This window comes from Rutidosis leptorrhynchoides, chromosome 2 (assembly GCF_046630445.1).
Source record: "Rutidosis leptorrhynchoides isolate AG116_Rl617_1_P2 chromosome 2, CSIRO_AGI_Rlap_v1, whole genome shotgun sequence".
Classification (NCBI taxonomy): domain Eukaryota; kingdom Viridiplantae; phylum Streptophyta; class Magnoliopsida; order Asterales; family Asteraceae; genus Rutidosis; species Rutidosis leptorrhynchoides.
Window position 1 is genome coordinate 9,521,702 of NC_092334.1, and position 14,666 is coordinate 9,536,367.

The following is a 14,666-nucleotide window of genomic DNA, read 5'->3' on the forward strand; positions in this document are numbered from 1 at the left end:
CAAATTTGGTCAAATTGCACATATACTAAAAAATCCAAACAAATCACAATGGCATGTATTGACCCAGTAATCCACCTAAAACTTTTAACATTTCCGAACCAAAATATTTTCACATCATAAACAGGACCCATGCTACCATGACAATCAAACATCATCCAAACGTTAGTTTTATTTTTGCATTCATACATACAACAAATTGCCATGTTCAATTCTTAAAAAACAAAGCTGTCTAGAATTCAAATTTTCAATCAAGTGAATCAACCTATAACAACTTTTTATTTTCAATCATTATCATAATCACTTCTTTTCTAAATTGTTTTTAGATATTAAAAATAGTTTATGGGTCAAAATTGAATATTTAAACTAAATCTATTCTAAACTAAATCCAAAAAGTATATATAAAAAATAATATTTTGACCCATTTGAACTTTTAGAATCCTTCCACTTTGAAAGATTCATATGACTAAGAAAGCCACCACATGTATAACTATCTTTCGGATTTATATTTTTGAATTTTGTATTAATACGGATTGTAAGCTGTGTAGTATTGAATTGCTTAAAAAAATATTCATAATTTTGAGTTGATAACAGAACTAAGAAACTTACAATATAAAGCTCTAACATCAACTTCAACTCTATATTTAATCACAACATAAGAATTTGATTGTTGTAGATGGCATCAACAAACTAAAACTGACCACCTATTGCAACGCATAACTTGAAGCAAGAATGTATGGTGGTATCTGCAAGATAATAATCTGAAACAAAAATTTTATTAGAGACCAACCGGCCGTAGTAACATAAAAAGTGGCCCACGATAAAAAACTTTCTTATTAGTACAACCATTGGAATACTTGTGATAGGACACAATAAACTATCTCTTTTTAAATTCGAAATACAAATCAAAAACTAATACGAAGCACTCATTATAAGTAAAACGGCCAAAAAATAAGGCCAAATACCTCCATCCTTCTATGATGAGCATAAAGTGATCCAACATCCTCAAACACATCTAATTTCCATCTGATAATACATGTGCTAAAAATGATCAATTCCTTTTAAAAAGTATCCATCTCAAATATATTGCAATGTTTCAAGGAAGAATACCGCATACATATATTTGGGCTCAATATCTTATATGGTATCAAATGCATAGATGGTGTCATCAACTTACATAGTAAAGGTAGCAAAATGAGTGGTTTGGGTAATGGGTCAAGTAATAAACAACGATTTAGTAACTGCAAATCTGTTGGTGAAATCCAACTATTTTCTAATGCAATTCTAACATAAGATCTGAGCAAAACAACATATGTTTTTTTCATGAACTTTATCTCTTAAATGAAACATAAAAGAGATAATAATGAATTGTAAAGACAATTTCAATACAACAGCAGAAAAGTGCCCCAAAATTCCTTTTCGTAACATCTATCCATTTCAAATTAAAAGTGCCCTAATTTCCCTTTTCATATTCTCATTAGGTCTCCATTGTAGTTGTAACGACCCTGGAATTTCCAACGTTTATTTATTAATAATTATTGTTATTAATACGTGTGATTAGACGAATGTATGTTATTACATTTACGTGTTGCCATGATTGCCCGTACTTGACTTTTAAGAGCCCGAAACGTCTTTGTGACACACGAAACTTCACGAATAATATTTTCAAGTATTATTTACATTCATGATTAATTTTATTAATCATTTTAATTAACTATGGTGACTAGTTAGTTACTTGGGCTTTATTTGGCTTAACTTGTTATAATTGGAACTTGGGCTTGTTTTAAGCTAATGGACTCTTGAACTTGGGCTTATAAGCCCACCCTACATTTATTAATGGACCTTTAGCCCACTCTTTCAACTTGTAAGTATTAGTTTGAATGGTAACTAGTTAGCTAACTTTGAATTGGAATCTAGTTGCATGTAATCCCCATGTAAATACCCTTAATATCCCACTTTTGTAAGCCTTACACACTAGTGACCAACAAACAAATCTCTCCTCCCTCCCCCACCCAAAAACCGTCAGTCTACCTCCTTGTAAAGGGATAGTTTTGTTTCAAACTTCATTACTTGTTCATTTGATTATTCTCTCATTTTCTCACACACACTTAACTTGCTTTTTCTCTCAAACCTTCCTCTCATCTTTTGCTCTCTAATCTTGTAAGTAGCATGAGTTTCTTTCTTCCTTTTCTTGACTTAAAACCGAAACCAAAAGCACTCTAAATCATCATCATCATACTTTGTTTCTTTTAATCTTTTGTTACTTGTAGATTGATTACTTGTTATTGTTAGTTTGTTACATGTAATTGTTAGTTAATCTTTACTAGTTACAAGATCAAACTTACAAGTTTGATTCTTCATAATATCTTGTATTTATCAAGAACACAAGAACTAAACTTACTAGTTTATGTTCTACATATATTGTTTCAAAAGATTATAAGTTCATTGTTGTTGAAATCATACTTGTAAGTCATGGAAGTAAACTTAAAGTTTACTTTACTTAAAGATCAACTTTGGTTGAATCTTTAAAAGTATGAACAACCATGAATCTTTCTTGTTTATTTAAGTTTACTACTTCATTTATGCACTTCAAATTACTTGTTTGTTGGTTTGTTGGTCAAGAACTACAAGTTAGTCTTGATCTCATTTCTCTTGAACAAAAGTTAACTTTATTAAGTTTCAAGAACATAGAAGTATAACTCTTTAGTTATAACTTCACATACTTGTAATGGATCTAAGTTTTATAGCTTATGATCTACATGTTTTGTTATAAACAAGAGCTTTAAAGCTTACATACACTTTACTAGTTGATAATCTAAGTTTGTAACTTGTTTTTACTCTTAAAGTTCATGTAAGTGTTAGAACTAAGACTTTGATGTAACTTTGGTTCATCAAACTTCATACAACTCTTAAGTGAGTTGATCTACATGTCTTAGACTCACACTTGTGTTATAATTGTCAAAACTTAGTTGTATTACTTTCATATTTCATGTATGTGTTAAAACTAAGACTTTGATGTAACTTTGGTTCATCAAAACACTTACAACTCTTAAGTGAGTTGTGCTTCATGTCTTAGACTTGCACTAGGGTTATGATGGTCAAGACTCAGCTAAGATGATGTAGATACATCAATGAGTTGTACACTTGAAGCTATATGCATCAAGGATGAGAATCATGATGAACATCAAGCACCAAGACCACCGGAACCCTTTTAAACTCACTGCTTCTGTCCAAAACCTACTGACCTGATGCTTCTGGAACAGACCAGTAGACCTGGGCTGTTCTAACCTTGATTTTTAAATAGAACTTTTCGAGTAGATAACTTTTCATATAGGACTCGTCTTAATCCGAGTTACGGTTTAGGATTTATGGCCCTCCGATCGTTACTATGTCCTTTAACGTTGTGCAGAAATTTCTGACCTACTCGCACTTAGACCGTCGCCACGGTCAAACCAAGACGATTTTGCTTCTGTAAATTTTACCACACTTAAGGGACTCATAGACGGAGCCATGGCCACTGGTCTCACCTTAATTCAGTAAGGGTAGAGGCCGTGGTGACTGACTGAAATCAGACTTTGTTTTAAGCTACTTTCATAAACGAAACCTACTTTACGCCTTTTGTTTAATGATGATTGATGATGACCCTTAAGACCTTAAATACATACGTTTAAACCTATTAAGACGATTTACTGACTTAGTACTATTTGCCTTAGGTTGAGGACCTTCGGACCATTTACTTGCACACCTTTACCGGACCGACTTTACGACTACATTATCATTGTGAGTTATAGCATTCCCTTTTTACTTTAACTTATTTTGGGAACTGAGAATACAAGCGGATTTTATGTTTTACATACTAGGCACTAGTACTTAAAATTATATATGTGTGGGTTATACAACGGCATAAACATTCCCTTTAGCTCGGTAACGTTTAATCATTGGTTTTTGAACCATGAACGCGAATCTTAGATATGGATCCATAGGGTTTGACATCCCCACTCGGGCTAGTCGCGCTAGCATTTAACGAGTGTTTAATACTTCGTAGACATACGCACTTGCCAAGTGTACTTTCAGGGGGTATAAACGTTAAGTTAGTTACCAAGTGCCCATGGTTAACATATACTTTATCATACTGTTTTGAAACGCTCTTTGTAGCACTGAAATCTCGTGGCCTACCTTACATACTGTTATACTTAAACTATAGCTCACCAACCTTTGTGTTGACGTTTTTAAGCATGTATTTCTCAGGTGCTTGAGGTTGCTTCCGCTGTCTTACTTGTTGTGCTGTAGACACCCGCTGCTTAGAGTTGTCCACGCATGAAACTACTTTACTTTGCATTCAAACATTAGTACTTTTGAATTATGACTTGTAACGACCATTTGGGGTCACGTACACTTATTATTTGCTTCTACTTAGTGAAGCATGCTTTTGAAATGTAAAACATTTGATGTCGGTTATGACATCACCTTTTTATCGTGAATGCAACTTCTTTAATTACAGCATATAGTACTTAACCTTGTAATGATCCTGTTGTTGATGATTCGTATACGATGGTTTTGTACGGGGCATCACATTTGGTATCAGAGCATTGGTTGTAGGGAATTAGGTTGCATTAGTGAGTCTAAGACCGACCCGAGTAGGATTCACTAATAGGACTAATCTACAACTTGCTAGTTTACTTGTTTCCGCTGAACTTACTACATGCTGCTGCTTACTTTTTCCGCTATATGCCGTATGCTACTACATGATTTCACTACTGCATGATGCTACTTGCTTTCGATTGCATGCTACTTTCATACGAATTACTGTTATTGCCATGCTAGTTACTGTTATACATGATTTAAACTGTTGGCCTATTATTTGCTTGCTTTATGACATACTGACATGGAAAATTTATTTTTCCTTGTTCAGATGTCGGATGTTCCACCTGCTGGCATTTCGGGCAGTACAGACTCAGACCCCGTCGCCCTACCTACTGCTACACCTGCTGCTGCTACTGCCGATACACCGGCCCCGACACCCACTAGTGATCCCGGTGCTTCTACTTCCGGAGCGGGTACTAGTGCACCTGCCCCAGTGTCTGTTCCCGGACCCTCGAGGTCACAGCCCCGCATTGGTGGTATTGAGATCCCCGCGGAGTTCGGGGAAGGGCCGTTTCGTAACCACATGCGCACGCCTTGCTGACGCACTCCCGACGGACGTTTAGTCGTGATTCCGCCAGGCAGACACAGACAGATGTTGGCCGCCTTCGGACGCTTCGGATTACCAGCTCAGCCACCAGTGTCACCACCACACGATTCGGATGATTCATCATCCGCCGATTCTTCATCATCAGACGACTCCAGCGATGATGAGGATCCTGCTGATAGACCTATTCAGGCACCCTCCACCCCGCCGAGGAAGCGATACCATTTCGACGGCACCGTCATTCCAGGGGTGAATGGAGGTCGTGCTTTTACTGACGCATTTGGCCATCGTCGTAGGGTTACTGCTCGTAAACGAGTTGTGCCATACCCTGCCGACCCACAGATACGTAAGGTTCCCCGTTACGTATTGACTATTCCTGGAACCGTACCACCTAGATTTAGATACGGATCACTTACATCTAGGGACGTACCGTCTACATCCGGAGCCGGACCATCTACATCAGCACCACCGGCACCACCCGCCCCACCTGCACCGCCTGCCCCACCAGCTCCCTCTAACGAGGAACTGATGAGGGAGATTGGGACTCTCCGAGCTCGAGTCACTGAGCTCGAGGAGCAGTTCACCCGCCTTCACCATAGGACTTTGTATTTAGATTTCATGATGTAATCTAGATATAGTTTCATGTATTTCATATGTATTGTACGAACTTATTCAGATGTATGAAACTTATTATTATTAATGAATGGAACTTTGCATTATTTAATTCTTGCACGATATTCTATTTACATTGCTGTACGATGATTCTGTGGTATTTGTACCTAGATGCATTATTTAATAACATGTGATGTTTTGATTCCATGTTGGTCACTATATACTGTATTATTAGTACTTGCATACTGGATTTTGACTTGAGTCAAAATTTTTGTTTAGAATACCATGGCTAACGGAAGGTCCACACCTACCGCCGCCCAGATTGAGGACATGATCAACGAACGGGTCGCTGCAGCCCTAGCAGAAAGAAATCTCGAAGCTCCACCGCCACCACCACCGGTTATTCCACCCGTTCGAAATGGGTGTACATACAAGGAATTCCAGAGCTGCAAACCGCATAACTTCAGCAGCACCGAGGGACCAGTTGGTCTCACCAGATGGTTCGAGAAACTTGAATCAGTATTCCGAGTTAGCAACTGTTCGGAGGATAATAAGACCAAGTTTGCATCTTGCACGCTATCTGACGGCGCGCTAACGTGGTGGAACACGTTAGCTCAAGCGAAAGGTATCGATGAGGCGTATGCTACGCCATGGGAGGAATTCAAGGCGGCTATGATTGATGAGTATTGTCCGAGAACCAAAATTCAGAAGATGGAAATTGAATTCATGCAGTTGAAGGCCGTAGGGAACGACCTTAACAGTTACAATCGTAGGTTTTTGGAGTTAGCACTGATGTGTCCGACCATGGTCACCCCCGAATTCAAGCGCATGGAGAAATACTTCTCGGGACTCCCTAAGTCCATCAAGGGTAACGTTACCTCATCCAAGCCACCGAATGTCTCCGAAGCAATGCGCATGGCACATACTCTCCTGAATCAAATCATCCTTGACGAGCCGGAGAAGGCTAAGTTTGAAGCCGGTAGTAGTGAAAAGAGGAAATGGGATAACAACCACAACAACCACAACAACAACAACAACAACAGGGGGAGAAACTACGATCAAACTCCCGCCAAGAGGCACAACAACGGTGGAAACCCTAATCCCAACAACAACACCAACACCAACCCGAACTACAAAGGAACCTTACCACAATGCAAACAGTGCTACAAACACCACACTGGGTATTGCAATGTTTTTTGTGAGAAGTGCCAACGGGCTGGGCATGTCGGAAGGGACTGCAAGGTCACCACTTTGAATGGGAAACCGAACACCAATGGACCGAAGAAGTGTTATGAATGTGGACAGACGGGCCATTTCAGAAACTCGTGCCCAAACAAGCGAAAAGATGGAGGACCACCCCGAGGTAGAGCCTTCAATGTTAATGCAAGGGATGCACGCGATAACCCCGACTTGGTGACAGGTATATTCAAAATCAACAATCTTTTAGCTTCTGTCTTGTTTGATACTGGTGCGGATAGAAGTTATGTATGTAGACATTTTTGCGATAAGATTAATTGGTCATTAGTCCCGTTAAAAGAGAGTATGCTTGTCGAGGTCGCAAATGGAAAACTTGAAAAGGTTGACCATATTAGTCGTGGAGCTGTTATCAACATAGCTGGTGCAGATTTCGAAATTGACTTGATACCTATCAAACTAGGAAGTTTTGACGTGATCGTCGGTATGGATTGGTTGAGCAAGATAAAGGCCGATATTATCTGTAGAGATAAAGCACTTCGCATACCACAAAGAGATGGCGAACCACTGGTTATCTATGGAGAGAGATGTACCTCGAAGTTGAACCTCATTAGTTGCGTGAAAGCGCAAAAGATTATGAAGAATGGACGTTTTGCTGTCCTAGCACATGTGAAAGCGGTAGAAACTGAGGTGAAGAGCGTGAACGACGTTCGAATTGTGAACGAATTTTCCGATGTCTTCCCAGAGGAATTGCCTGGATTACCGCCGCAGAGAGCAGTAGAGTTTCAGATTGACTTAGTGCCAGGAGCTGCACCTGTAGCTCGCGCACCTTATAGACTCGCACCTTCCGAGATGCAAGAATTACAGAGTCAACTACAAGAGCTATTAGATCGAGGGTTTATCCAACCAAGCTTCTCGCCTTGGGGCGCACCTGTGTTGTTTGTGAAGAAGAAGGATGGATCCTTCCGTATGTGTATCGACTACCGTGAACTCAACAAATTAACTATCAAGAATCGGTATCCTCTTCCACGAATTGACGATCTTTTTGATCAACTACAAGGATCGAGCGTTTATTCAAAGATCGATTTGCGATCCGAATATCACCAGCTGAGGGTGAAGGAAAGTGACGTGATGAAAACTGCATTCAGGACCCGTTATGGTCATTATGAGTTTCTCGTGATGCCATTCGGTTTGACAAATGCACCTGCCGTGTTCATGGACCTCATGAATCGTGTCTATAAGCCTTACTTGGACAAGTTTGTTATCGTCTTCATAGATGATATCCTCATCTACTCTAAGAGCGAAGAAGAACATGAGCAACACCTCCGATTAGTGCTTGAACTCTTAAGACAAGAGCAACTTTACGCCAAATTCTCCAAGTGTGAATTTTGGTTGAAGGAAGTACAGTTTTTGGGTCATGTTGTGAGCGACCAGGGTATCAAAGTTGATCCCGCCAAGATTGAAGCCATCAGCAAGTGGGAGACCCCCACTACTCCGACGCATATTCGCCAATTCCTAGGTCTCGCCGGTTATTATCGAAGGTTTATCGAAGGATTTTCTCTGATTGCGCGTCCTTTGACCGCACTGACTCACAAGGGCAAGAAGTTCATTTGGGAACCCGCACACGAATCGGCATTTCAAACTTTGAAGAAGAAGTTAACCACCGCACCTATCCTATCACTTCCTGAAGGCAGTGACGACTTTGTTGTTTATTGCGATGCTTCGAAGAGTGGTTTTGGTTGTGTACTGATGCAACGATCAAAGGTTATTGCCTATGCCTCCCGCCAATTGAAGATTCACGAGCGGAACTACACTACACATGATCTTGAACTTGGAGCCGTTGTCTTTGCGCTCAAATTGTGGAGACATTATTTGTATGGAACTAAGAGCACTATCTTCACCGACCACAAGAGTCTCCAGCACATCTTTGATCAGAAACAACTAAATATGAGACAGCGTCGATGGATCGAGACGCTCAATGACTACGATTGTGAAATCCGTTATCACCCTGGCAAGGCCAATGTTGTAGCTGACGCTTTAAGCCGAAAGGAGAGGACGGCACGTCTTCGAGTTAGGGCTCTGAACATCACCATTCATTCGAACCTCAACAGTCAGATCAGAGTAGCCCAAGATGAGGCTCTCAAGGAGGAGAATATATCTCATGAACATTTGAACATACTTGTCTCTCGATTCGAGGTTAGGGAGTCTGGACTCCGATGTTATGCCAGAAGAATTTGGGTACCTCTTTATGGAGATCTACGGAACCTGATACTTGATGAAGCACACAAGTCGAGATATTCGATTCATCCTGGAGCGGGTAAAATGTACCACGACCTTAAAGAACAGTATTGGTGGCCGAATCTTAAGAAGGATGTTGCGACTTATGTTGGTAAGTGTTTGACTTGCTCGAAGGTTAAAGCCGAGCATCAGAGACCTTCTGGGTTACTTCAGCAACCGGAAATCCCACAATGGAAGTGGGAAAGGATAACAATGGATTTCATTACTAAGCTGCCAAAGACGGTGGGCGGATACGACACTATTTGGGTTATTGTTGACCGCCTTACCAAATCTGCACACTTTCTAGCGATGAAGGAAACTGATACAATGGAGAGACTTGCTCAGTTATACATCAAAGAGGTTGTATCTCGTCATGGTGTACCTTTATCGATCATCTCAGATCGCGATCCCCGTTTTGCTTCTAGATTTTGGCGTTCTTTACAAGAAGCCATGGGAACTCGTCTCGACATGAGCACTGCTTATCATCCTCAGACTGACGGGCAAAGTGAACGAACGATTCAGACCTTGGAGGACATGCTGCGTGCATGTGTCATTGATTTTGGAAAGGCCTGGGAAAGACATTTGCCACTCGCCGAATTCTCGTACAACAACAGTTATCACTCAAGCATTAATGCTGCACCTTTTGAAGCATTGTATGGCCGTAAGTGCCGATCTCCTATTGTTGGGCCGAAGTAGGCGAAAAGCAAATCACCGGACCCGAGGTAGTCCACGAAACCACGGAGAAGATTGCTCAGATCCAAGCTAGACTTAAGACTGCCCGTGATCGTCAAAAGAGTTATGCCGATCTTAAACGTAAAGACTTTGAATTCAACGTTGGTGATCGTGTAATGTTAAAGGTTGCACCTTGGAAGGGTGTGATCCGTTTTGGAAAACGTGGAAAGTTGAACCCACGATACATTGGTCCTTTTGAAATCTTGGAACGTGTTGGACCCGTTGCTTACCGTTTGGATCTACCAGCACAATTGAGCTCAGTTCATCCTACCTTCCACGTGTCAAACTTGAAGAAGTGTCTTGCTGCACCAGAACTTATCATACCACTGGAAGAACTTACAATTGATGACAAACTCCACTTTGTAGAGGAACCTGTTGAAATTATGGATCGTGAGATCAAAACTTTGAAACGCAACAAGATTCCAATCGTCTGAGTACGATGGAATGACAAACGAGGACCTGAGTTTACTTGGGAACGAGAGGATCAAATGATGCGGAAGTATCCTCACCTTTTCCCGACTCCTCCATCTACCTCAGCTTAAATTTCGGGACGAAATTTTGTTTAACAGGTGGGTAATGTAACGACCCTGGAATTTCCAACGTTTATTTATTAATAATTATTGTTATTAATACGTGTGATTAGACGAATGTATGTTATTACATTTACGTGTTGCCATGATTGCCCGTACTTGACTTTTAAGAGACCGAAACGTCTTTGTGACACACGAAACTTCACGAATAATATTTTCAAGTATTATTTACATTCATGATTAATTTTATTAATCATTTTAATTAACTATGGTGACTAGTTAGTTACTTGGGCTTTATTTGGCTTAACTTGTTATAATTGGAACTTGAGCTTGTTTTAAGCTAATGGACTCTTGAACTTGGGCTTATAAGCCCACCCTACATTTATTAATGGACCTTTAGCCCACTCTTTCAACTTGTAAGTATTAGTTTGAATGGTAACTAGTTAGCTAACTTTGAATTGGAATCTAGTTGCATATAATCCCCATGTAAATACCCTTAATATCCCACTTTTGTAAGCCTTACACACTAGTGACCAACAAACAAATCTCTCCTCCCTCCCCCACCCAAAAACCGTCGGCCTACCCCTTTGTAAAGGGATAGTTTTGTTTCAAACTTCATTACTTGTTCATTTGATTATTCTCTCATTTTCTCACACACACTTAACTTGCTTTTTCTCTCAAAACTTCCTCTCATCTTTTGCTCTCTAATCTTGTAAGTAGCATGAGTTTCTTTCTTCCTTTTCTTGACTTAAAACCGAAACCAAAAGCACTCTAAATCATCATCATCATACTTTGTTTCTTTTAATCTTTTGTTACTTGTAGATTGATTACTTGTTATTGTTAGTTTGTTACATGTAATTGTTAGTTAATCTTTACTAGTTACAAGATCAAACTTACTAGTTTGATTCTTCATAATATCTTGTATTTATCAAGAACACAAGAACTAAACTTACTAGTTTATGTTCTACATATATTGTTTCAAAAGATTATAAGTTCATTGTTGTTGAAATCATACTTGTAAGTCATGGAAGTAAACTTAAAGTTTACTTTACTTAAAGATCAACTTTGGTTGAATCTTTAAAAGTATGAACAACCATGAATCTTTCTTGTTTATTTAAGTTTACTACTTCATTTATGCACTTCAAATTACTTGTTTGTTGGTTTGTTGGTCAAGAACTACAAGTTAGTCTTGATCTCATTTCTCTTGAACAAAAGTTAACTTTATTAAGTTTCAAGAACATAGAAGTATAACTCTTTAGTTATAACTTCACATACTTGTAATGGATCTAAGTTTTATAGCTTATGATCTACATGTTTTGTTATAAACAAGAGCTTTAAAGCTTACATACACTTTACTAGTTGATAATCTAAGTTTGTAACTTGTTTTTACTCTTAAAGTTCATGAAAGTGTTAGAACTAAGACTTTGATGTAACTTTGGTTCATCAAACTTCATACAACTCTTAAGTGAGTTGATCTACATGTCTTAGACTCACACTTGTGTTATAATTGTCAAAACTTAGTTGTATTACTTTCATATTTCATGTATGTGTTAAAACTAAGACTTTGATGTAACTTTGGTTCATCAAAACACTTACAACTCTTAAGTGAGTTGTGCTTCATGTCTTAGACTTGCACTAGGGTTATGATGGTCAAGACTCGGCTAAGATGATGTAGATACATCAATGAGTTGTACACTTGAAGCTATATGCATCAAGGATGAGAACCATGATGAACATCAAGCACCAAGACCACCGGAACCCTTTTAAACTCACTGCTTCTGTCCAAAACCTACTGACCTGATGCTTCTGGAACAGACCAGTAGACCTGGGATGTTCTAACCTTGATTTTTAGATAGAATTTTTCGAGTAGATAACTTTTCATATAGGACTCGTCTTAATCCGAGTTACGGTTTAGGATTTATGGCCCTCCGATCGTTACTATGTCCTTTAACGTTGTGCAGAAATTTCTGACCTACTCGCACTTAGACCGTCACCACGGTCAAACCAAGATGAGTTTGCTTCTGTAAATTTTACCACACTTAAGGGACTCATTGACGGAGCCATGGCCACTGGTCTCACCTTAATTCAGTAAGGGTAGAGGCCGTGGTGACTGACTGAAGTCAGACTTTGTTTTAAGCTACTTTCATAAACGAAACCTACTTTACGCCTTTTGTTTAATGATGATTGATGATGACCCTTAAGACCTTAAATACATACTTTTAAATCTATTAAGACGATTTACTGACTTAGTATTATTTGCCTTAGGTTGAGGACCTTCGGACCGTTTACTTGCACACCTTTACCGGACCGACTTTACGACTACATTATCATTGTGAGTTATAGCATTCCCTTTTTACTTTAACTTATTTTGGGAACTGAGAATACAAGCGGATTTTATATTTTACATACTAGGCACGAGTACTTAAACTTATATATGTGTGGGTTATACAACGGCATAAATATTCCCTTTAGCTCGGTAACGTTTAATCATTGGTTTTTGAACCATGAACGCGAATCTTAGATATGGATCCATAGGGTTTGACATCCCCACTCGGGCTAGTCGCGCTAGCATTTAACGAGTGTTTAATACTTCGTAGACATACGCACTTGCCAAGTGTACTTTCAGGGGGTATAAACGTTAAGTTAGTTACCAAGTGCCCACGGTTAACATATACTTTATCATACTGTTTTGAAACGCTCTTTGTAGCACTGAAATCTCGTGGCCTACCTTACATACTGTTATACTTAAACTATAGCTCACCAACCTTTGTGTTGACGTTTTTAAGCATGTATTTCTCAGGTGCTTGAGGTTGCTTCCGCTGTCTTACTTGTTGTGCTGTAGACACCCGCTGCTTAGAGTTGTCCACGCATGAAACTACTTTACTTTGCATTCAAACATTAGTACTTTTGAATTATGACTTGTAACGACCATTTGGGGTCACGTACACTTATTATTTGCTTCTACTTAGTGAAGCATGCTTTTGAAATGTAAAACATTTGATGTCGGTTATGACATCACCTTTTTATCGTGAATGCAACTTCTTTAATTACAGCATATAGTACTTAACCTTGTAATGATCCTGTTGTTGATGATTCGTACACGATGGTTTTGTACGGGGCATCACAGTAGTTAGCATTTTTTTCCCTTACCACCCTGTGTCCTCAACTGAAACTCGTTATAAGCTTCAACACAAACTTCCAGCAATGATCTACTCATAAGTCATATCACAAAGCTACTTTAAATAGATGGTATGTACTTGTATCAATTTGAGTTTAAATAATCATACCAGTATGTAACATTGAGTGCAAAGTCCATCATAAACCATATAGCCTTAACCTTATCACTACAAAAGAAATGTGCATAATGTGAGATATTCAGTCAATATAAAAATAAACATAAACATGATGTATAATTTGAAAATACTACCTGATGTATAATTCGAAATCTAACAGGACACCTTGTTTCTTAGATTTGATATCCAAATTTAATAGTCAGCTAACAAAGCGCAAATTCACCTCAGTCATTTCATCGAACATCTAGTGTGCAATGAAGATGATACATGATTTTTAGCTTATTTAAGCGATTTATGTGCAAAAGAGCTGAAGTATATTATAGGAAATACATAGCATGATAAGTTAGGTAATTTGAAATGAGAAAGAGAACATACAACAATACTATAAAGAAGCTACATAAGCATTCAATCATGGAATTTTTTTTCTTTCTGTTATTGGATATTAGTCCCTGCATCGTATGTACAATACCATGTTAACTACTCAATTTATAATAAAAATTACTAACATTGATAGTTCTAGAATATATAATAATATGAAGCAATACCTACACTGAAATTGTTTCAATCGTCAAATATGATTCATCTTAGCTTCAACAACAACAATTCTCGCGTGATTTGCAGATTCTAGTTGCATTTTCCGACCTATATACGAAAATACTCTTCTTCCGGTACATCAACCTGACGACGCAACCAAAACGAATTTGTCAGAGATATATTTGATTGGTTGAAATATAGCATATGGCAGGCGTGCTTATGGGTTAAGGAGAAAGCCTGCGATTCTTTTTCCAATCTGTACCTGTAGAGAACAGAGATGAATGAGGAAGGAGAATGAATTTGGGAAAA

At 38.7% G+C, this 14,666-nt stretch overlaps 1 long non-coding RNA gene across 1 annotated transcript; it reads right to left on the reverse strand.

The window, feature by feature from the left end:
• Positions 1-970: 970 nt before the first annotated feature.
• On the reverse strand, positions 971-14,666 carry LOC139890535 (uncharacterized). The gene is made up of 6 exons (XR_011773358.1): positions 14,620-14,666; positions 14,369-14,501; positions 14,199-14,272; positions 13,958-14,067; positions 13,818-13,874; positions 971-1,023 (listed from the first exon to the last, which is right to left on the reverse strand). It is a non-coding gene; the product is annotated as an uncharacterized lncRNA (long non-coding RNA).